The sequence below is a fragment of the Heterodontus francisci genome, chromosome 17 (genome assembly GCF_036365525.1).
Source record: "Heterodontus francisci isolate sHetFra1 chromosome 17, sHetFra1.hap1, whole genome shotgun sequence".
Lineage (NCBI taxonomy): Eukaryota > Metazoa > Chordata > Chondrichthyes > Heterodontiformes > Heterodontidae > Heterodontus > Heterodontus francisci.
Window position 1 is genome coordinate 62,998,527 of NC_090387.1, and position 23,946 is coordinate 63,022,472.

Genomic DNA, 23,946 nt, shown 5'->3' on the forward strand with positions numbered 1-23,946 from the left:
AAGGTTAGGGGGGGGGGCAGGTAGGAAAGTGGAATTGAAGCCATGTTCTCATTGAATGTGGAGTAGGTTTGAGGGGCCCAATGGCCTACTCCTCCTATTTCTTGTGTTCTTATGTTCAGTGAGTACCAGCTACAAGATGCACTGCAGCAGCTTTCTAAGGCTCCTTCGACAACACCTTCCAAACCTGCAACCTCTATCACCTAGAAGGACAAGGGCAGCAGATACATGGGAACGCCACCACCTGCAAGTTCCTCTCCAAGCCACCCACCATCCTGATTTTGAACTCTATCGCAGTTCCTTCACTGTCCCTGGGTCAAAATCCTGGAACTCCCTCCCTAAACAGCATTGAGGGAGTACCCGCACCAGATCGACTGCAGCGGTTCAAGAAGGCAGCTTGTCACAACTTTCTCAAGGGCAGTTAGAGATGGGCAATAAATGTTGGCCTTGTTATGTCCCATTATCAAATTTAAAAAACAAATGTGCACTGCAGAGGTCACCATATGAGCCACCACAGCTAATTTGATGACAGGTGGACTGTACAATCTCCTTGGATTGGATTGCTCCACAGCAGGCCAGCAAGGACTCAATGGGCCGAATGGCCTCCTTCTGTGCCTTAGTGATTCTATGATTCTATGACTCCCACCTTCATAGGTCAGATTGAAGAACAAAACTAGACTACCTTTGCTGGGGAGTTATTAATTGTATTTTTTGCTTTTGAGGTCTTGCTCAGGGGTCACTTTGATTGTTCTTGGGAAATCTAGAACATGGGCTCAATTTCAGAATAAAGGATTTGTTCTTTTGGACAGAGCTGAGAAATTTCTTCACTCAAAGGGCTGTGAATCTTTGGAAGTCTCTACCCCAGCCAGCTTTGAATATATCCAAGATAGAAGTTGGTAGTTTTTTGGGTACTAAGTGATATGGAGATAGTGCGGAAAGGTGGAATTGAGGTAGAAGATCGGCCATGATCTTGTTGAATAGTGGAGCAGGCTGGAAGGGCCAAATAGCCGCCTCCTGCTCCTGTTTCTTATGTTTGAGATCCGTGCCAGCTGTTGGAAGCAGGGAATGTTGGGGCGCCGGAGGAGAGCAGAGGTTTGAAGGAAGAAAGAAATGCCGGGATGGCAATTTTTTCCCAGGCTGCTGTGTTTTAGTGGTGAAGGTGCTTTGTGGTGGACTGGCTTGGGGCGTTGTGTTCTTCAGTTCATCTGATCACCAGAAAACATTCGGTAAAGCTCCTTGATAGCATATCTGGGTGACTGGGAGGGTCCACGCTAAGAAAAGGTCAAAGCCTCATCTCCACCAAAATAGCTCAGGCTCCAAAGCACTTCCTGGCTGGAGGTGGCTATTCCTTGGCCTGTTGAGTACAGCTCCTCCCTGGACACTGAGCAGACAGGGTGGCATGAGGAAGGAAGGGTCCCTCCCAATGACATTATATGCTTTTGGTAAGAAACATTTGAGCAACGATTTGACCTTCCCTTCCCCACAGCATTTAATTTAATTGTAACACAAATATTGACGGGGCGGCTTTATTGCTTATACTTAAACTAATGTTTTTAAATGTTTAAGATAACTTCATATTTTTACAAAATTTAAACATGTAATTAGATTACATGCAAATTATAGCAATTCATTGAAAGTCTAATTGATCAGATAAATTTTAAATGACTTTATTGCTCACTGAAGACATATATTTTTGAACTTGAATTGCTTTTTATTATATTTTAAACACTTGATATGGTACCCCTGCCCCCCCTCCTCACCCAATGAGCCTATGGATTATTGTACTTTTTGTGTGATCACTCATCTTGGCACGCTGCCTGTTTTTCAGGGATATTTGAAGCTCTTGGGTCAGCTTTTGCTCACTTTCTACATTGGTATATCTGCATGATGGCAGGTGACTGTAGTTTGAATAACCCTAATATTTTGTCTCTATTCTGAAAAGATTGGTTAATGGTATGTTAAGAGGTGGGGCTGCAAGCATTTTGGTACCTGAGCACATTTGCACAATTTCAGATGTTGCAGCATCGGTTTTCAATCAGTAATATGTGACCCTTTTAAACTCCATGTCTAGTTCCCCCATTCTGGGTGTTAAGGTGGAATTATAAGTTGTCAGTCTGATGGATGAGATTCTTTAACCCTTTCTGGGTCACAGTAACATTATGACAACAAAGTGGTAAAGTTTAATTCTCCACAAATTCTCTTGGTTCTGAGAGTTTCTCTAATCCTTAATGCTCATTAAAAGCAGATTAATACCATACATTCCTTTTTATAAGGCTAGTCCTTTCAGTACTATTGGAGCAGGTGCTAAACAGTGGCCAAACTCTTCATCTCAAGATTTGAGGTGTGCACTTTGGACCTTGTAATGGTTGATGAAAACCTGCCAGTGGGAATGGGCTACTGGCTAGCTGTCTGCACTGGTGTGCAAGAGCACCTGAAGGGGACAAGTCAAATGCCTCATTCTTAAAATGTCTGAAATGGCCCGCAATGTATGCTATAATCCATTGTGCACAATTTTGTGATATTCCCATTAATGCACTAAGTTTGGGAATTAGTGTGTAGGTTGTTCCTTTCTCCTGGCAATCCTTTCTTCCTTCTGAAGTGTTCATTCAATAACTGATATTTCAATTAATTGCTTTTCGCAAGGTCTTGCTAATTGCTTGTCTGTGGCCTTACATTATGTCAAACTGCGGTTGCTTACTGTGCAGTTCTGGTTGTATATTGCCCAGTTCTTTAATCTCATTTATCCGATGTATTTGAAATGTTAAGTGCCTCATGCTTTGTGCAGCAGTACAATGGTGTGCTACCTATATCTTGCTCACTTGCAACTTATTTTGTGTTTTTGATTTTTGTTTTAGAATTGCATTGCAGCTAGGTAGAGATGGTGTGATTTGGTTGGGATGTCAAATAGCGTGAGGTGGGAGACTTGCAGGTTCTGCAGTACTTGAACATTGGCAGCTTAAATATCTTACTATGTTTTTAATTCGGATTTGGGCTTTAAGTTCTGAGTGCATCAATTCTAACTATTCTCACTGCCTGCACCATCATGCATGCGAGTTTCAAGAGGTGAGCGCCAACCTGCTATCGGATTTTTTAATGCTAATCACTCTCTGTTCTTGTGAGAGCAGCATCTTGTAGCTCCACTTGTAATAAAACTGTAAGATCTCATGGTAGAGTAACAACATGATTAGGGTTATGGGTACCTGTGTAATCGTTGAGCTCTACATGTTTTGGTGTGAAACATTCTTTGAAATTCAGTTTGGGGATTCCTGGATCAGTATTAGTGCTTAAATTACTGGATAGTGCTAAGGTATCTCATATGATCAGGCTTTTGGTAGTAATTGGTGTTTCTTTTACTGAGAAGGAGACCTTGTTAGATCAGATGTCTGCTTCCTTAGAACAAAGATTTTTGGGGAAACAGCCATTTCCTTCAGCCTTCATGGAACAAATGGTACATTCTACAGTGATACAATGATTGTCAGATTATTGAAATAATCCAGAGACTGGACATAGGCCTCAATACAATGGAAGGATTAAAGACAGGAAGAGTGAGGATGAAAGCATCTGTAGCAGATCTGGCGATTACCATAGAAGACTTGGCTGCACAGAATGGAAGGCCATCGTGCTTTTAGTTATCCTGCTGTTTCAGGACTGATTTCACCTTCACACAATCAGTTGCTGATAGAACCGTTACCACTTTACTGATGCCTTTTCCCAACAGCATGACTTTTTTAATTTCAGCAGACATGCCGCAGGAGTTAAGATTTTTTTTCATTCAGTTGCTAAGGAATGGGCATTTAAAAGAAAATCTGTAACCAGCAGATCCTATTTGGAGGGTAATGTGAAGGGCTTCACTAACACTGGAGGATGGACAGTGGTACTAAAAAAAAATTTTATTGAAAGAATCATACCAAAATGTTGGAGCTTATTGTCAATATAGAACAGGTGATGCTGTGAGACAGCTTCCTAAAAAGCTGGCTGGGTAGATAGCCGGTGACCTATGCTGGGAGATGGCCTGTGATTTTAACACACACAATTTCACATTTTGTGTGTGTTTTTAAACTGACGACAACATCCCCAAAACTTTCTTATTACATGCCAGGAAGTAAGAGTAATGAGATTAGACAGTAGTGTGTGGAGGAAGTGACCTTAGGAGTGTTTTCCCCTCACCTTTGCTATTGTAAGTTTATGTGTTCTGAACTATCATTTTGATTTTGAATTGAGCCAGGAAGAAGCCAGTTCAGTGAATGATCTTGCACTCAGTGACAAAAGATGACTGATGATTATTCTACCCTGGAGTTTGAAAGTCATTCACATTGTTTTGTCTTTCTGGTTTCTTTCTTCCTCCTTCAAAAGTTAATATAGGAACCTAGAGTCTCTAACTGAGATTTGTAATTGGACTAAGTGCCTCTGAGTGGAAAATTCATCCAGGGCTTCTGCTGTTTGCTCCCGAGTTACTCCTGCTGGAAAGCATGTGCGAATAGAGCAGGATAAGGTGCCCTTTGTTGTTGAATAGCCTGTGGAAGCTTCCTGCTTGGGTTAACGCTCGAAGAGTGGTTAATTGGGAAAGATATCAGAGGCATGTTGATGTCCAGGGCAGCATGTCCTTGACGCAATCAGCAGCACCTTTGGGAGACGATAAGCTGTGAGAGAAACTGTTTAAAGTTAAGCACCCAGAAGATTCTTAAATGAAAGTCTTTTCAGATTTCTTGTTTAATACTGAAGGAGGCAACCAGAGTTCACAAGTGGTGTTGGATCAATATTTTAGAGTTTTGCTAGTTTGGAGATTTATTCATGAATTACTGTCCGCAGTAGATTAAACAAATAGGATAGAATGTATGAGGTGTGTGGAAGGAGTGGGCTTGATGGCTGAGTGTTTCCTCCTCCTTCGTGTTTTAGGAGCAACTGCTGGTGCCAGACAAATCTGAAGTTCCTACACTAACTAACTCAGGAGATCTTGGCTTATTATCAGTCCAGGCTCAAAACCACTTGTTTCCAAAATCTGAACAGCTGTCGTTCTTAACTGCCTTTGGTAGGGTAAGGGTTCCAGACAGGCTGTCTAGTTCTGAGATTCATTCCTGCTCTAGACTTGTAATATGGTTGGTCAGTAATTTCAGACTGTTCTAATATAATATAGAATATAAAATAAAAACAAGAAATGCTGGAAATACTCAGCAGGTCTGGCAGCATCTGTGGAGAGAGAAGCAGAGTTAACGTTTCAGGTCAGTGACCCTTCTTCAGATTGTTCAGTGGCTGTATTTAGATTCCTGTTGAATTTGTGGTGGAAACTTTAGCTTTGAACAGTGTGTGCAGAACATCAGTAGTGTCCCATGAAAATTTTGGAGGAAGAAAACCTTTATCCTCATTCTGAAATGTAGAAAAAATATGCTGATTTGGATATATAATTGTGAAATTACAAAGCCCCTTTTTTTTTGTCTTCCCCCACCAAAGAGTTTAATAAAGGTTGGTCAGAAGTTTTATATGACACAGCATCTCATGTGTTGGTAGTCGTGTTTTGGACCAATGCCTATTGTCGCTGTCCTCCCTCCACACCCCCCCCCCCCCCCACCCCCCAACCCCAGCCATCAGGATTCGATTCCGTCTTGTTTTGCACATGGAGGTAAGGGAATTGGAAGACAGCTGCTCACTGGAAAGTTGTTATTGCAGGAAAAGTGGCCTCGTTAGTGGCCCAGAACCGTGTTTCTGACTGCAGAAGCACATTCCACCTGTTTGATGGAGTGATGCAAGGAGAGGGACCTGAGAGCATGTCCTTCACCAGAAAGTAAATAATTAGAGTTGTATAACTTTAATAATTTCTGCTTCTAGAATGTCGAGTCACACACAGCTATGGGTTTGTGTGCCATCCAGCTCTAAACTCTGCGAGCATGCTAGCTCCACTTACAGTTTCCAAATTTTTCACGAGTACTAACCACGCAAGGAAGACTTTAATAGTCCAGTGATACTGCCGCTGTGATTAATATTAAATCATCAGTGTTGATTACGTAAGTCGCTATATGATGAACAGTGAATGGACTTGTAGTTCCTGTACCTATAATCCAGATCATTTTACAGACTGCAGTGTGTAGTACAGTTTATAATCTCTTTAGAAATCTAAACAATAATAGAATTCTAAACGTGGGTGAATCATGGCCAATCAGTTCTGTTTTAAATCATTTACCTCAGAGGGTACAGTAGTGTTGGGCTGTAGATGTCATATACATGGACTTCAGTAAGGCGTTTGATAAGGTTCCCCATGGTAGGTTGATGGAGAAAGTGAAGTCGCGTGGGGTCCAGGGTGTACTAGCTAGATGGATAAAGAACTGGCTGGGCAACAGGAGACAGAGAGTAGCAGTGGAAGGGAGTTTCTCAAAATGGAGACATGTGACCAGTGGTGTTCCACAGGGATCCGTGCTGGGACCACTGTTGTTTGTGATATACATAAATGATTTGGAGGAAAATATAGGTGGTCTGATTAGCAAGTTTGCAGACGACACTAAGATTGGTGGAATAGCAGATAGTGAAGGGGACTGTCAGAGAATACAGCAGAATATAGATAAATTGGAGAGTTGGGCAGAGAAATGGCAGATGGAGTTCAATCCGGGCAAATGCGAGGTGATGCATTTTGGAAGATCCAATTCAAGAGTGAACTATACAATAAATGGAAAAGTCCTGGGGAAAATTGATGTACAGAGAGATTTGGGTGTTCAGGTCCATTGTTCCCTGAAGGTGGCAACGCAGGTCAATAGAGTGGTCAAGAAGGCATACGGCATGCTTTCCTTCATCGGAAGGGGTATTGAGTACAAGAGTTGGCAGGTCATGCTACAGTTGTATAGGACTTTGGTTCGGCCACATTTGGAATACTGCGTGCAGTTCTGGTCGCCACATTATCAAAAGGATGTGGATGCTTTGGAGAGGGTGCAGAGGACGTTCACCAGGATGTTGCCTGGTATGGAGGGCGCTAGCTATGAAGAGAGGTTGAGTAGATTAGGATTATTTTCATTAGAAAGACGGAGGTTGAGGGGGGACCTGATTGAGGTGTACAAAATCATGAGAGGTATAGACAGGGTGGATAGCAAGAAACTTTTTCCCAGAGTGGGGGATTCAATTACTAGGGGTCACGAGTTCAAAGTGAGAGGGGAAAAGTTTAGGGGGGATATGCGTGGAAATTTCTTTACGCAGAGGGTGGTGGGTGCCTGGAACGCGTTGCCAGCGGAGGTGGTAGACGCGGGCACGATAGCGTCTTTTAAGATGTATCTAGACAGATACATGAATGGGCAGGAAGCAAAGAGATACAGACCCTTAGAAAATAGGCGACAGGTTTAGATAGAGGATCTGGATCGGCGCAGGCTTGGAGGGTCGAAGGGCCTGTTCCTGTGCTGTAATTTTCTTTGTTCTTTGGCAAATAGCTACAGGTGATTGTCTAATGGCTGTAGATCATACCCTACATGATCAAGCCCTTAAATTTGTTTATATTAGATTCTAGTGCAAGAGTCTATGTTAAAATCCAATTGAAGTTTAAAAGCCTTTTTTTCAGTTTCTAATGTTTTGAAGTTAAAGTGGTGTCGGTCAGGGGAGAATCATTAACATAAGGTTTTCTCGGAATTAGCTCATCCTAACCATGCGATAACATTCTAACCTGGTGTCCTGTCAGTGAAGCTATTTTAGTAACTTAGACTCCAAGAACTTTAGTGTTGTGTTGCACAAAGATCTTCCACGCTACAAAAAACATGTTCTGGCATGTGAGGGGAGCGCTGTCTGGATTTAAATTCTTGAGGGTATTGAATCTTGAGAGATATTTGTAGAAATATATAGGAAGAGAGGGAAATTACCGTTGTAACAGGCAAACACAACAACAGCTTGCATTTATAAAGAGCCTTTAAAGTAGTAAAAAGTCCCAAGGTGCTTCACATGAATATAATACACTGAGCCAAAGATGGAGACATTAGGATAGGTGACCAAAAGCTTGCTCGAAGCGTTTAAAGACTTTCTCAAAAGTCACAGATTTGTTACAGTGCAGAAGGAGGCCATTTGGCCCATCATGTCTACACCAGCTCTCTAACGAGCATTTCACCTGGTGCCACGCCCCTGCATTCTCCCCGTAACCCTGCATATTCTTCCTTTTCATATAATTGTCTAATTCCCTTTTGAATGCCTCGATTGAACCTGCCTCCACCACACACTCAGGCAGTGCATTCCAGACCTTAACCACTCACTGTGTGAAAAAGTTTTTCCTCCTATCGCTTTTGCTTCTTTTACCAATTGCCTTAAATCTGTGCCCTCTTGTTCTTGATCCTTTCACGACTCGGAACAGTTTCTCTCTAGCTACTCTGTCCAGACCCCTCATGATTTTGAATACCTCTATCAAATCTCCTCTCTGCCTTCTCTTCTCCAAGGAAAACTGTCCCAATTTCTCCGAATTGTCTTCATAACTGCAGTTCCTCATCACTGGAGCATTCTCGTGAATCTTTTCTGCACCCTCTGCAACGCCTTCACATCCTTCCTGAAGGAGGAGAGAGAAAACTGTAGCAGGTTTTGTACACAGCAGGATCTCTCAAACAGTAATGAAATGAGTAATTGGATAATCTGGTGTTGGGGCGGGGGGGAGGGGAGGGAGGACTGTGGGTCCACATTTTTTTGAACAGTACTACATGAACCAAAAAAATAGATGGACAGCACCTTTTAGGTGCTGGCTCCTAACCAATTAGTTCCATTTCCCTCCTCTTTCCCCATAGCGCTGCAATATTTTCCCTTCAAGTATTTATCCAATTCCCTTTTGAAAGTTACTATTGAATATGCTTCCACCAACCTTTCAGGCAGTGCATAGCAGATCACAACAACTTGCTGTGTAAAAAAGAAACAAGTTTTCTTTTTTTCTGCCAATTATCTTAGATCTGTATCCTCTGGTTATTGACCCTTCTATCATTGGGCACAGTTTCTCCCTATTTACTCTATCAAAACCTGTCATAATTTTGATCGCATTTATACCTCTGTCAGCTGTGGGTTCAGTTGATAGCACCCTTGTTTCTGAGTCAGTAGGTTGTGGATTCAAGTCCCACTCCAGGACATGAGCACAAAAATCTAGACTAACATTCTAGTGCAGTACTGGGGAATGCTGCACTCTGATTTGCCATCTTTTGGATGAGACATTAAACTGAGGCCCCCATCTGCCTTCCCAGATGTACATAAAAGATCCCGTAGGACCATTTTGAAGAAGAGCAGGGGAGTTACCTCCCCATCCCCCATAAATAAGAGTGCCAGCAGCTGACCTAGTTTCCAAGTTCCTTATCATGCCATGGTCCACTCGCACTCAGGACAGGATGGCCTGTAGACCGGGTTTCTAACTGACTCGGTGCTGTCCCAGTAACAGGAGATGGGAGGTACATTTTTACTCTGAAAGGAAATGAGGCACAATGCGGAATCTGCAGGGTCTGACTGAACAATACAGATGCTGGCCAAATACCTGATTTCTCATTCAGCCTGTCTACTGTCGTGGGCTCAGGGAAGAACATGCTGAGGATTCGAAAGTTTTCACTTCCTTTTCCTCAAGTCTTGATGTTGGTCAATCTAATGACTCTTGCCCTGGCAGTGGAATTTTTATTTTTACTTCAGATGCTTAGATATAGGGTTGATCCCTGAACTCTGCAGCCCTTAAAAGGTAATGCTAGTGTCCCATATAGAGCTACTATAAGCTTCAGCAACACATTCAGATAGTTTCTGCTGTATATAAAATGATCCCCCAATTCCAAGCACTTCTAAAATTAAGCATATGAGAAGTGCCGAGAAATGGTGCATTACTTTTTCTGGGATCTGAAGTTTCCTTCCTTATCATGACAGTGATGAGTTCTGGAGGGGAAATGAAGCAAGGCTGTCTCCGCTTCTGCCCAGATAATAAACTGTTGGCTCTTCCCATGCTTGGCCCACACTCCCATTTAGAAATGCCATAGCATGACCAGGGCATATGCATACAAATAACACGTTACTGTAAATGTGTGTGAAGAAGGGGATGCACGCAATGTCAAGTTTTCAGTGAAGCTCTGAATGATAGTAGTGAAGCTCAGTGGGTGTGGTGAATGTCTGATAGCATGTGGCTTCTCAATAGAAAAGTGTTAATGACAGTAACTGTAAAAGTTTAAAGCCCAGTAGAATTCTGTATTGTCAAATTCCACTTTTAATCAGTTCTTTGTATAACAGAGGGGCTGTGCGTTTTCAAGCTGCTTTGTTACTGTACGTTGTGACACACCCATGCTGAGGATTTCTGCAGTGCTGGAATTGCCACTGGCATTGAATCGGCCTTCACGCCAGGTCCTTCAGTATTTGTATTGCAAACCAAAGATGTGGCTTAAAAGCTTAAATGGGCTTTGGGATTTGTTTATTTCTAATTGCTGAACTGATAGCACAGTGCTAGACTTGGGTCGCAGGCCACTCTATAGCAGCTTTTACATTGGTGTTAGTGGAGTGTTTGGATCATTGGTTCCTGAACTTGTTTTCCAGGATGCAGACTTTGGAAAATCTGATCGTTTAAGATGTGGTTGGCACTGGCCTCTCCAGGTTGGAAACTGGCAGTGCAAATACCCCACTAATGTCAATATAAAAGCAACCTTTAAACAGATACTGTTATAGTTTGGATTTGGAGAATCTGATATTTAATCTACTGAATCCAGCTCCCTTAGCCTTGTAGCAGGTCCATATGTCTAGTTTCATGCAGGTTTGGATAAGGGATCATACTTTGGTATTGTAGGTGCTGTGAGCCAGTTCACGGACACTGGTCTCCTGGAATCCTGAGCTGGAATGGTGCCCATAAAAGTTGCTAACATTCATTTTGCCTCCTTGCTTGCTTTCTTCCCCTTTTTTCCAAAGAAGTGGAGAGCTCCAGACCTCGGTCAAGTTGTCTGCAGTAAATGAAGATGAATATTCCAAACCTTTCACTGGGAGATGGAAATAAGAGCAGTCAACTTTTCTCAGAGGCTCTTGCAGAACAGCAACAGCATCAGCAAATGTATGAGAGCACTTTTGTGTTATGGGGGAAGAGATGAGAAACTTCAGTGTTTCCATTTATTTTTGTCCAGGGAGTCCTTGAAAAGCCACTGAAACTGATATTGAGTAAGATTAATGTGTGTTCTGTATGCAGGCTTGAAGCTCATTAATATTTCATTGCATAGATGCTACAAAGCTAAAGTTGTTGGGCTTGTGTGAAATAACCATGTTGTAAATATTATACATTGATGAATGATCTGTTTTGCCCCTGGATATGGAATTGGATTCTGAATTATGGAAGTGTTGAAGACGAGCTGTTGCATTGATTATAGCAGCTAGGCAAGCTGTATGTCAGAAGTACATATGTCACAAATACGTGTGTGACTTGATTATTGTCTGATAATGGTTCTGTTTGTTTATGATGTAGTCTTCTCCGTCCCTCCAGTACCTCAGTGGGTGTGGCAGCTGTCTTCCATTTGTTCAAATTAAATTCTCTTAAGCCTCATTTTCATCTCAATTAGGATTGGAATCATTTATCTGGCTGTTTGAAATGTGAGTTGTTAGAAAGCTACATTGTAATGGTACAGGCTTTCACAGGACCTGTTATCTCAAATACTCTTGAATTTGATTCCCTGTATTTGTTAATAAGGTGGTTTGAATACAGCTCTGTCTTTCAGAGTAACATTATTTCTTTGCAGTATTCGCTCCCTATACCAGTTGCAACTGGCCTGGTCCCAAACCAGTGCTGTTGTTCAGTCCACCCCAAGTTGCACATTTGCTGAGTCATGATGTCCTTTAATAGTTAAAGAATTCTGCCCCTGTGTCTCTCCCCTTGGGTCACGAGCCCAAGGTGGAGAACTCCAGGAGTGTTGATTGAACTTGTTACTCCTATCCTTGGAAACATAAGTATTTAAGGCATTGTCCCCTCAAATCCACGAAGGTTCTGAGTGAGCCACCACATCAAATGTGATCCATGAATGTTGGCCTCTAATTTTCTGTTGGGGAAAACTGGATTAGCGCAAACAGCCCCTCCTTTTTATGACTGTGACTGTGCAAGTGGAAAGCAATATACTTTCTGGTACCAGTCCATCCTTTTGAAGTTTACTAGACTGCTCCATTCTTTTCCTTCCAGTGCAGGTGTAGTGCTTGTGTTATCTGACCTGGTAAACTCAGTACTGTACAATGATTAGTAGAAATAGGTTATTGGAGAGTGTGTAATTTGAAGACACGCGTCATTGTTGATAAGTCCCCAGGACCTGATATTCTGCATCCCAGAGTGTTGAAAGAAGTAGCTATGGAGATAATGGATGCATCGGTGATCATCTTCCAAGATTCTGTAGTGGTTCCTGCAAATTGGAAGGTAGCAAATGTCACCCTACTATTTAAAAAGGGAGGGAGAGAGAAAATGGAATTACAGACCAGTTAGCCTTACATTAGTCATTGGGAAAATGCTAGAATCTATTCTAAAGGATGTGATAAATGGACACTTGGATAATAATCTGATTGGGTATCGTCAACATGGATTTATGAATGGGAAATCATGTTTGACGAACCTCTTGGAGATTTTTGAGGATGTTACTAACAGAATTGATAAAGGGGAGTGGTATACTTGGATTTTCAGAAGGGTTTTGATAAAGTCCCCCACAGGAGGTTGGTTAGCAAAATTAAAGCACATGGGATAGGAGGTAATATACTGGCATAGATTAAGGATTGGTTAACGGGCAGAAAGCAGAGAGTAGGAATAAATGGGTCATTCTCGCGTTGGCAGGCTATGACTGCAGGGATCAGTGCTTCAGCCCCAGCTGTTCACAATATATTTAAACGATTTGGATGTGGGGACCGAATGTAATATTTCCAAATTTGCGGATGACACAAAACTAGGTGGGAATGTGTGTTGTGAGGAAGATGCAAAGCAGCTTCAAGGGGATTTGGACAGACCTAGTGAGTGGGCAAGAACATGGCAAATGGAATATAATGTGGAAAAATGTGAGGTTATCCACTTTGGTAGGGGAAGAATAGATATGCAGAGTATTTCTTAAATGGTAAGAGATTAGAAAGTGTAGATGTACAAAGGGACCTGGGTGTCCTTGTCAATAAGTCATTGAAAGCTAACATGCAGGTGCAGTAAGCAATTAAGAAGGCTAATGGTATGTTAGCCTTTATCGCAAGAGGATTTGAGTGCAGGAGTAGTGAAGTCTTGCTTTAATTGTATAGAACCTTGGTTAGACTGCACCTGGAATACTGTGTGCAGTTTTGGTCCCGTCACCTTCGGATGAATATTATTGCCATGGAGGGAGTGCAACGAAGGTTTACCAGACTTGTTTCTGGGGATGGCGGGACTGTCCTGTGAAGAGGGATTGGGGAAACTGGGCCTGTATTCTTTAGAGTTCTGAAGAATGAGAGGTGATCTCATTGAAACCTACAAAATACTTAAAGGGATAGGTGGGGTAGATGCAGCTAAGATGTTTCCCCTGGTTGGGGAGTCTAGAACCAGGGGACACAATTTCATAATAAGGGGGAAGCCACTTGGGACAGAGATGAGGAGAAATTTCTTTACTCAGAGGGTTGTGAATCTTTGAAATTTTCTACCCCAGAGGGCTGTGGAAGCTCTGTCATTGAGTATGTTTAAAGCAGAGATTGACAGATTTCTAAATACAAATGACAGAAGGGGATATGAGGATAGTGTGGGAAAAAGGCATTGAAGTGGAAGATCAGCCGTAATTGTATTGAATGGTGGGGCAGGTTTGATGGGCTGAATGGCCGACTCCTCCTATGTTCCTATTGTGGGGACTTGGGTCTCTGAGCTACATGCTCAATATAATCAGAAGTCTGTCTCTTCCAAGAAACCACAACTATTTTTCTTTTATTTCAATACTTACAAGATTTCCAATGAGGAATTTGGTTTTGTATTATGAAGTTGGTTGGGGATTTCTCTGCCTTTCCTTTTATCCTCACTACCTTCCCTTTCTGTTAAACTTGGAAATTGTACGCCATGTAGAGCTATCCTGTCTGATCAGTATTAGAGGTATGAAATGGACTTGGCTTTGTGGTTTCTGTGGATATTGGGGTTGGGTCTGTAGAGTGGGGGCTGCTGCACTGCTATCAAACCTCTTTTTGGTATAATGCAATGAAAGCTTAAGCCTAGATTATTTTGTTCCAAGTGTGACAGTAGCCTGGGTCTTTTGCGCTGTGACGTGCAGCAAAATAAACCCCAGGATCGCCACAGTTCACATCCTGTAAATACTTAACAGAGCTTGGAGTCTGTCATAGTCCATTGATGGCAATAGCCTCACAACTCAGTGTACTAAAATTGAACATGGGCATGTTTTAGTCTAATGTGTCTTTGGGTGTCTTTGATACCTGATCTGGTTGATGCCCCATTGCTTTATATTGCACTGCAGCCTCTGTGTGGTCCTGTACCCTGTGGCACAGGGAGTTGCACTTGTCCTTTTTTTATTGAAGGTCGCGGATTAGTTGAGTTACTGACTAATGCACCGTAAGGAAAGCAAAGACTATTATTGCTCAGCAGAGCATAAAAGAAAGAAAAGCCAAAAGATCTATAGAGAACACTTAATAAGCCTATCTTTTCAACCAGGTGGTACCAGAATATGGAAAGAATTGGATTTTAACCTGGTGCACTGTTTTGGTCCTCTAGCAGACAGTACTTTACAGTAGTGTGCTGTGGGTTTATTCTGTGATTCCTAGTGTTAAATTCTGAGAAATTAAATGCTTCTCTCAAAGGCAAAATGAAATTCTGAGACCTAATTCTTGATGCTGTTGCTAATCGTTTTGTATGATGCAGTACCCCAAATCACATTGAGGTCATTAAGTTAGATATTGATGTTTAATTCAAGCTCGCCAGTCTTCTTAATTACAATCGGAGTTGTACTTTTGGTTCAACTGAGAAATGCTGCTAATCAGTCTTTCACATGAGTCAGCTGCAACGGAACTGGTAGCACTGTTTTCGGAAAGAAAAGAGCAGGGAGTTCTCTCAGTGTCCTGGCTCATATTCATCCCCAAATCAACTGCAAAAAAAAGTAATTGCTCTCGTTTATTATGTGTGGGATCTTGCTCTGTGTTCAATGGGCCTCTTGTGTTTGCCTAGATTTAAACATTGATTAAGACCTACTCCATTTTAATTCCAAGTCTATTAACTTGAGTTATTGACAAATTTGATTTTTTTCAAGCAGTGACTTTGTAATTAACAGGAGTAGAACACTTCATTGATGAGGTACTCTGGGAAGTCCCTAGGAAGTTTTGAGACAACATAAATGCTTGTTTTCCTTCTAATGATGAAATTTAAATTGAAGTTAAAAATTGTGACGGATACTCTAGCAAGTACAGAATCTGAAGTAGTCCAAAGGTTTAGCTTCAGTAGTAGGAGCACTCAGTTTGTTGCTAGAATATGATAGAGACCCCTATACTGTAAGCTGGCCTCTGTATTTGAACCTGCCACTGCCCTGCTCCTCCTCCTGTCAATTTGAACCAAGGTGCCTCAGTATAAAAGTTTGTGCGCTTGTTTGCAAGTCATATATTTAACAGTTGTGCGCTTTTTTTTTCTTACAGATTAGTCTGAGGTATCTTTTAACTCAGGAATCCTGATGACTCAGTAATTCCTGCTCCGGGCAATAGGCTTCGATTTATGTAAAAGCATTAATCAGGCTTGCATATGACTAATTGTCCAACCCCCAGTACTGGTTTAAAATGACATAGTAAAAGGCATTTAAGTCCAAGTGCATAGGCCTGGAGTTTGAGATTCCGGGATGGAACAGGATCTGTGCCGGACAGCTATATTGTCGAGTGATGCAGTGATGTTCTGGAGGATGGTAGTTAATAGTGTAGGGCTTTCTGTCTGGATCACTGGTTTCCTCCTATGTTGTATAGTTGCTAGGATAATGAATAATGACAAGTGAAAATAAAAAGCCTGTAATTAAAGCTATAACCTAATGAACCCTGAAATGTTCTTTGGCCATTATGATCATACACAAATAATGGGCAGCAATTGCCCTTGGAGAGTCTGAGAATATCATAAGTGGATTTCATTTATTTCCCTTCATCAGTTTTGTTCTCATCTTTCTTCCCACCCTCCTCAAAAAAAAATCTACAGGAGTTACTTTCAAAAATATTCACATTTTTGCAAGTAATTCCTGTAGCTTTCAAGCTTGAGGACCTTGCCACAATAATAGTCACAGAGGTATGTAGCTGTTTCAGTTGAATCATCTTTAAGCCTACCCTCAGATGGGGTGCTGTAGTCTTGCTCAGTTCCTGTAGATGTTTTACACAATGAAATTACATTTCAGGAATGATTATTTGGAGCAACAGGAAATGCATGATGTCATTGTTTGGTGTGGGAGGGACCCCGAAAGCTCCAAGGCTTGAGCTTCATTCCTGTTTTATCTGAGTGGACAAGAACACACGCAAACTGGAGCTGAATGATGTTGATTTAGACATAACTGTTCGCCCGTCAGTCTTTGGGAGTTGAAGGTAAATGTTCCATTCATTGAATTTGTACACTGTACATTATTGACTGCTTAAAATTGAGTAAATAGGCGTAAATATGGTTCATACTCTTTGTAATATGATGTGGATGGAAGGTAAAAGTCTCATTGGCTGGCTAGGCTGAACTCTTAAGTTGTTCCTGCAGTGTTTGATGCATCTGACACTGCTGTTTCTGCTGCCCTTCTGGCTGCGTCATGCCCATTCCTGTGCTCCGGGGCTTTTCTAATGCTTTCCTTATCTGTACTTAAATATTGCCACCTGTGTCATTAACTTTCCTTTCGTGAAGCCAAACAAGGCTTTCAAAATCATTGAATCTGTGTGCCTCAGAATAGCTTGGAATTTGAACTAGTTTTTAAATACATTCAGTAAAATCTCATTATTTTGTGTTGAAAGATTAGATTGATAAATCACTTGGTTGAGAAGTGAAATCTTTGAGATAACCTTCTCCCCCAGAATTGTAGCACAAAAACCAAGGCTGCTGTCTGTTTAGTTACTGATTGTATGCAGCAGGGCTCAACTCTATTAGACTGCAGTCTCTTATCAAACATGTGGAAATTCATGAATGGTGGGGGGTTGTTGTGGGCGATTTGAGGACCTAAATCAAGTAGCTTAAATTTATGTGTTGAAACTCTTTGTTCTGTCCTCCCATTCTAGTTTGGGAACTGCTCTGACTATGCCAGTCACTCTACACTTTTAGTTAATAAAGTGCCCATATTTCTTTGTGAATTTTGTCCGTGAGTGTTAGCAGTCTATTCACCACAGGGGCCATTACAGCTGAGGCCAAGTCTGACGATTACACACACGGTTCTGTTAGGGGTCATTGGTCAGCGAAAAGGAGCAAGTAGCCTGGTCATTTCTTGATTTCTTTTTCCTTTCTCTTTTCAAAAGTTGCTGAAGCCAGTTGCAGTATCCTTACTGCTAGCTCAGTGCAGACCTGCAATTGAACCCAAGACCTGTCTGGTCTGTATGACTCAGCTACCGCCCGGAAAGACTCACTGAGCTGTGTGTGTATGAATGCTCACTCTTTGCCCTTCCCACTGTGTGTGCATTCAAACTTGTTGTGTAATCAGTCCAGTCACCAACAAAACACTAAGAAAATTCACTTCAATGAGACAAGAGACATTGAGTAATAGACAGTCAGACTGGCAATAGCTCAGCTGGGAGCTGGTTGCTTGGTTCCTTGGTTTGGTCCATCTGTAAGCAGGAAGTTTATAAGAATTATCTAGTTTCCTGAACACAACTTTCTGCGAATTGATTGTACAGAGTAGGCAAAATTAAAATGAGCCTAATCAAGAGCATCTCAGGGTAAAGCTCGCTAAGATTGTAGTTAATCACTTTGTAATTTTCAAATGGGAATATGCATAGTGTGATGCAGGCCCCCACTTGCCAAGAATGAGGCACATATTATTTCACCACATGAACATTAAAACTTAAAATTGTGGCTGGGAAGGAAAGAGAGCCTATCACAAGGAATTTGCCAAACCACTGACTGGAAAGACATTTGCATGCTAGCAGACAGTGTTGGAACAAAGGACCCAGTCCCAGCTTTTCCAATACACAGAAGACCTGGTCAGGCCAGTTTAGTCACATGACTAACTGGCTGTTTGAATTTGAACTTGTTGAGAGGAAGAAACTCAAAGTTGTTCGCTCCTGGATTGGAAAAGACCTCTCTCCTGTCTGCTCTCAACTCGTTCTCACCAGCTTCAGAAACCGTTGAAGACACGTAAACTCAGAGAAAAGTCTCCTACGTGAACAAGGTTTAAGAAGAATACTGGGCCCCAACGAAAAGTAAGAGTTGTCTACAATCAAAGGCTCTACGGCGAGCTGGAAACACAAACAGTAACAAGAAACCCCCTTCACAGACTGCCGCAAACTTCTGTACTTTATTTTTCTTCTCAGTTCTGTCCCTATCTGCTTGTGTGTATCGCATGTGCATGCTAGTGTGGGTGCGTCGTATATCAGTAGATGTTAACCGAATTAGAGTTGAAGTTTAAGATTTAATAAATTTCACTTTTCTTTAAATCTAAGGAAACCTGTTTACGCTCATTTCTTTGCCTTATAATTGGAAAGTGGTGAACAAAGATTTACCAAGGGGGAGCTTCAAAACCAAGTGTGTTTAAAATTAAACCCTGTTACAATAAGACCAGGTGAAGACAGTTTAAAAAAAACCCCTAGACAACTTTCTCACCTGGTCATAACAATAGCTTGGTATAGAACTGAACAGTACAGAACAGAAGGTTTCAGTTCACTCCTCGACTGAGCTGATTCAGTGACTTTGGCTAATGTACAGTTCCACAAGCCTCCGACTCGCTCCAGTAATGTAATGGGGAAGCATTGCCGTGTGGGAGGGGTAAACAAAACAAAATGCACTGAATAAACACAATGTATGCTTGTCATGACCATCAAAGAAACAAAGCAGGGGAACTCATTTCCACTCTGCAGACCAGAAATATTGACTTTACCAAGTGACAGCGTTTCTCGAGATTGGTGAGAAAAGGAGTACATCAACATATGCAAGGGTGATGCCAAAATACACTTCAAATGCCCAGTAAATATCACAAGTGGTCCTTGCATAGGTAATCTAGTGTTGGATGACTATTCAGTCATGGGGAGCATCCCAGTCAAGCCAGTCTTCTTGCCTAATGTCCACTTACTTGTACTTTGCAGCAGTAATATGTGCACTGAGTTTTGAAGTATGAAGTCGGGATCAAACCTTTTTTCCATATGGTATTTTGTTTCATGTTAGAATAAGGGAATCATTCTATGCTCTGCAGTGCTTTTCCTAAAGGAGCCATCAGGGGAGTTAGCATTGCTGTGTTTAATAGTGATCAGTCAAGACCAAGGGCGCTTGGATGTTCAAACTGTTGAACAGTATGCAAATCTATAATTTGATTAATTGAGGCTCTTTGATTCCCTTTTGATCCCATGTGTCACCTACACATCAGTTTCACCAATGGACAGTACAGTCAGGCAGTATTCTTACAGTTACTCTGAAATGTATTTAAACATAGCATGTTCCTTGGGAGACCCAGGGCTTTTTCTTTGTTATGGTTTTATATGTTGGAATAGTCCAAATCAAACCGAAGAAGCTGCATCACTCCAAGCAGAAGGGCCACCCGCGCATCAACACTAATAGAATTTCTTATCCACAGCTGTTACATAAGTTTCTAAATTCACTTGAAAAAGCCCTTCAAAACACCTCCTGCAGGGGATGCAGACACGAAGTGGGCCCACATCAGAGAGGCCATCTGTGACTCGGCAATGACCATCTTTGGCAAACGTGAGAAGCAGAATGCAGACTGGTTTCAATCTCACTTTGAAGAGCCGGAACCTGTCATAGCCGCTAAGCGCACTGCACTGTTGAAATATCCCAGCGAGCTAACATCCGTAGCACTTGTAACCAGAAGCGCTGCACAAAGAACAGCCAGGCACTGTGCAAATGACTGCTGGCAACACCTATGCAGTCGTATTCAGCTGGCCTCCGACACCGGAAACATCAGAGGAATGTATGATGGCATTAAGAGAGCTTTTGGGCCAACCGTCAAGAAGATCGCCCCCCCTCAAATCTAAATCAGGGGAAATGATCACTGACCAACCCAAGCAAGTGGACCGCTGGATGGAGCACTACCTAGAACTGTACTCCAGGGAAAATGTTGTCACTGATACTGCCCTCAGTGCAGCCCAGTCTCTGCCAGTCATGGATGAGCTGGGCGAACAGCTAACAAAATTGGAACTCAGTGATGCCATTGATTCTCTAGCCAGTGGAAAAGCCCCTGGAAAGGATGGCATTACCCCTGAAATAATCAAGAGTGCCAAGCCTGCTATACTCTCAGCACTCCATGAACTCCTTTGCATGTGTTGGGATGAGGGAGCAGTACCTCAGGACGTGCGCGATGCCAATAACCCCCTATAAGAACAAGGGTGACCGCAACAGCTACTGTGGAATCTCCCTGCTCAGCATAGTGGGGAGAGTCTTTGCTCGAGTCATTTTAAACAGACTCCAGAAGCTGGCTGAGCGTGTCTCCCCTGAGGCACAGTGTGGCTTTCGAGCACAGAGATCCACCATTGACATGCTGTTCTCCCTTCGCCAGCTACAGGAGAAATGCCGCGAACAACAGATGCCCCTCTACATTGCTTTCATAGAACTCACCAAAGCCTTTGACCTCATCAGCAGACGTGGTCTCTTCAGACTACTAGAAAAGATCGGATGTCCACCAAAGCTGCTAAGTATCATCACCTCATTTCCATGACAATATGAAAGGTACAATTCAGCATAGCGGTGCCTCATCAGACCCCATTCCTATTCTGAGTGGCGTGAAACAGGGCTGTGTTCTCGCAACTACACTGTTTGGGATCTTCTCACTGCTACTCTCAAATGCATTCAAGTCTTCAGAAGAAGGAATTTTCCTCCACACAAGATCAGATGGCAGGTTGTTCAACTTTGCCCGTCTTAGAGCGAAGATCAAAGTATGGAAAGTCCTCATCAGGGAACTCCTCTTTGCTGACGATGCTGCATTAACATCCCACACAGAAGAGTGTCGGCAGAGACTCATCGACAGGATTGCTTGCAACGAATTTGGCCTAACCATCAGCCTCAAGAAAATGAACATCATGGGACAGGACATCAGAAATGCTCCATCCATCAATATTGGCGGCCATGCCCTGGAAGTGGTTCAAGAGTTCACCTACCTAGGCTCAACTATCACCAGCAACCTGTCTCTTGATGCAGAAATCAACAAGAGCATGCGAAAGGCTTCCACTGCTATGTCCAGACTGGCCAAGATGGTGTGGGAAAATGGCACACTTACACTGAACACAAATGTCCGAGTGTTTCAAGCCTGTGTCCTCAGTACCTTGCTCTACGGAAGCGAGACCTGGGCAACGTATGTCAGCCAAGAGCGACGTCTCAACTCATTCCATCTTCGCTGCCTCCGGAGAGTCCTTGGCATCAGGTGGCAGGACTGTATCTTCAACGCAGAAGTCCTCGAGGCGACCAACATCCCCAGCATATACACCCTACTGAGCCAACGGCACTTAAGGTGGCTTGGCCATGTGAGCCACATGGAAGATAGCAGGATCCACAAGGACGCATTGTACGGCGAGCTCGTCACTGGCATCAGACCCACCGGCCGTCCATGTCTCCGTTTTAAAGACGTCTGCAAACGCGGCATGAAGTCCCGTGACACTGGCCACAAGTCGTGGGAGTCAGTTGCCAGTGACCGCCAGAGCTGGCGGACAGCCATAAAGGCGGGGCTAAAGAGTGGTGAGACAAAGACACTTAGCAGTTGGCAGGAAAAAAGACAGAAGTGCAAGGAGAGAGCCAACTGTGTAACAGACCCGACAACCAATTTTATCTGCAGCGCCTGTGGAAGAGTCTGTCACTCTAGAAGTGCCCTTTATAGCCACTCCAGGCGCTGCTGCACAAACCACTGACCACCTCCAGGCACTTACCCTTTGTGTCTCGAGACGAGGAGGCCAAAGATGAGTCCAAATCGATGTGATGATCATTTAGTCTGTGGGTAAAAGTGAATTGGGTCCGCCTTTTATCCAGCACAGTTTGGTTTCAAGATTTATTGCTGGATATCCCTCAGGATTTATGTTTAATATACATGAAAGAGTATTTAAATTAAAAATGGTTGAAAACCTTGACTGTACATTAGCCAAGAACTGAATAGTTCTCGGTGCAATGGTGCATGTTTCTCTTATGTTGCAGCCCAGGTGCAAAGATTACCCTTGGGGAACAAATGTTTGGATTACAGGTGTCTTCAGCCTTATCTCCTCTTTTTTTTCTCTCTGGCTCCTCTCTTCTCTGTCACCTCCCACTTCCAGTTGTGGAATGTATCTACATTTTTATTCAATTAGCACTGCGCATTTGACTAAAGTTTACTGCTTTATTTAAGTGCTGTTTTATTCTTTGTGTGCACTGCATGTTTATACTTTCCTTTGTCTGAAGAACAATGAGTTGTTTGCTAACTCATTTAAGGAAACAATGTGGCCTCAAGGTGACCCTGAAACAGTGTTCCCTTTGTTCTCCTCCCTGTCGGCTGCAGTTAAATAAGTACTCAGTAGATCCTCACAATGCTATCTTCCTAGTGTCTCTGGAAGAGTTTGTATTTTTGGCTATAAACATGGCTACAGAGAACTTTCTTTGCTCCTTCTGCATCTCCCTCCATCTGCACCCAGTGGATTAGGTGTGACATTTTTTCAACAGTGTGCCTTACAACCCCATTGCCAGCAGAATCTCACGTATATGAAACTCAGCATCGCCTCCAGTGTGCCAGCACAGCCTTCGGTCGTCTGATGAAAAGAGTGTTTGATGGCAAAGAACTCAAACCTGGCACCAAGCTCATGGTCTACAGGGCTGCAGTGTTACTTGCGCTCCTGTACGTACTCATACAAAGTCAACAAATCTAAAGATTGCAGTGCTTGAAAGTCATTGGAACAGTGACTTCTAGTCCTCGTACAGTGTTACCTGACCACCTGTATGTGTTGGAAACATGGGCACTGTAAAGCAGACATCTCAAAGCCATGGAGAGATATCACCAGCGGTGCTTCCGCAAGATCCTGCAAATTCAGTGGCAGGACAGGTGCTCCAATATCAGTGTCCTCTCTCAGGCCAACATCCCCAGTATTGAGACGCTGATCATGCCTAGTCTGTTACGCTGGGTGGGCCACATCATCCAAATGCCTGACACAAAACTCCCAAAACAAGCTTTCTACTCCGAGCTCTGTCACAGCAAGAGGCTACCAGGAGGGCAGAGGAAACGCTACAAGGATGTCCTTAAAGCCTCCCTGAAAAAAATGTGACATCTCCACTGATTCATGGGAATCTCTTGCCCGAGACTGCCCAAAATGGAGAAGAAGCATCCGCGATGGTGTCGGCCAGTTTGAACGTCGACATGTCCAGGCAGTGACCAAGTGCAAACAGCGGAAGGATCATTCGGAAATTCGAGCATCCCATTCACTCACCTCACCAGACACCACCTGCCCCACCTGTGGCAGAGTGTGTGGATCCAGAGTTCAGTCATCTAAGGACCCACAACTCGAGTGGAAGAAAGCCATCCTTGTTCCCGAGGGACTGCTTAAGAAGATGATATTCACAGTGAGATGTATGAGGACTAGATGTCCCAGACCTGTTCCAATGACTTTCAAGCACTGCAATCTTTTTAGATTCGTTGACTTTGCATGTACACAGTGACTAAAAGTTGCTTCAACGTTAACCTCATCATCTGTTGCTTATGAATGATGGAAGCTGAACTGGGGTAGATAGCAGATTTGTTGCAGCAACTTATATTATTGTAGTGCTTTTAGCATATAAAACATTCCAAGGCACTTCACAAGAGTGTTAAAAAAGCAAAATTTGATACCGAGCTAAATGAAATATTCGAGCAGATGACCAAAAGCTTTGTCAAAGATGTAGGTTTTAAGGAGCATCTTAATGGAGAAAAGAAAGGTGGAGATGTTGGGAAGGGAATGCCA

The 23,946-nt window shown here is 42.8% G+C and overlaps 1 protein-coding gene across 4 annotated transcripts in view; it reads left to right on the forward strand.

Annotated features, from left to right (window-relative positions):
• The window catches only part of ripor1 (RHO family interacting cell polarization regulator 1), a 346,423-nt gene that overhangs the window by 199,358 nt on the left and 123,119 nt on the right, over positions 1-23,946 (forward strand). Inside the window, exon 2 of one of the 4 annotated variants that reach the window (XM_068049512.1) lies at positions 16,269-16,452. The exons of the other annotated variants lie outside the window; for them this stretch is intronic. The gene's annotated coding sequence lies outside the window, so the exon portion shown is untranslated. The remainder of the gene's footprint in view (positions 1-16,268; positions 16,453-23,946) is intronic. 4 annotated transcript variants of the gene reach the window in all.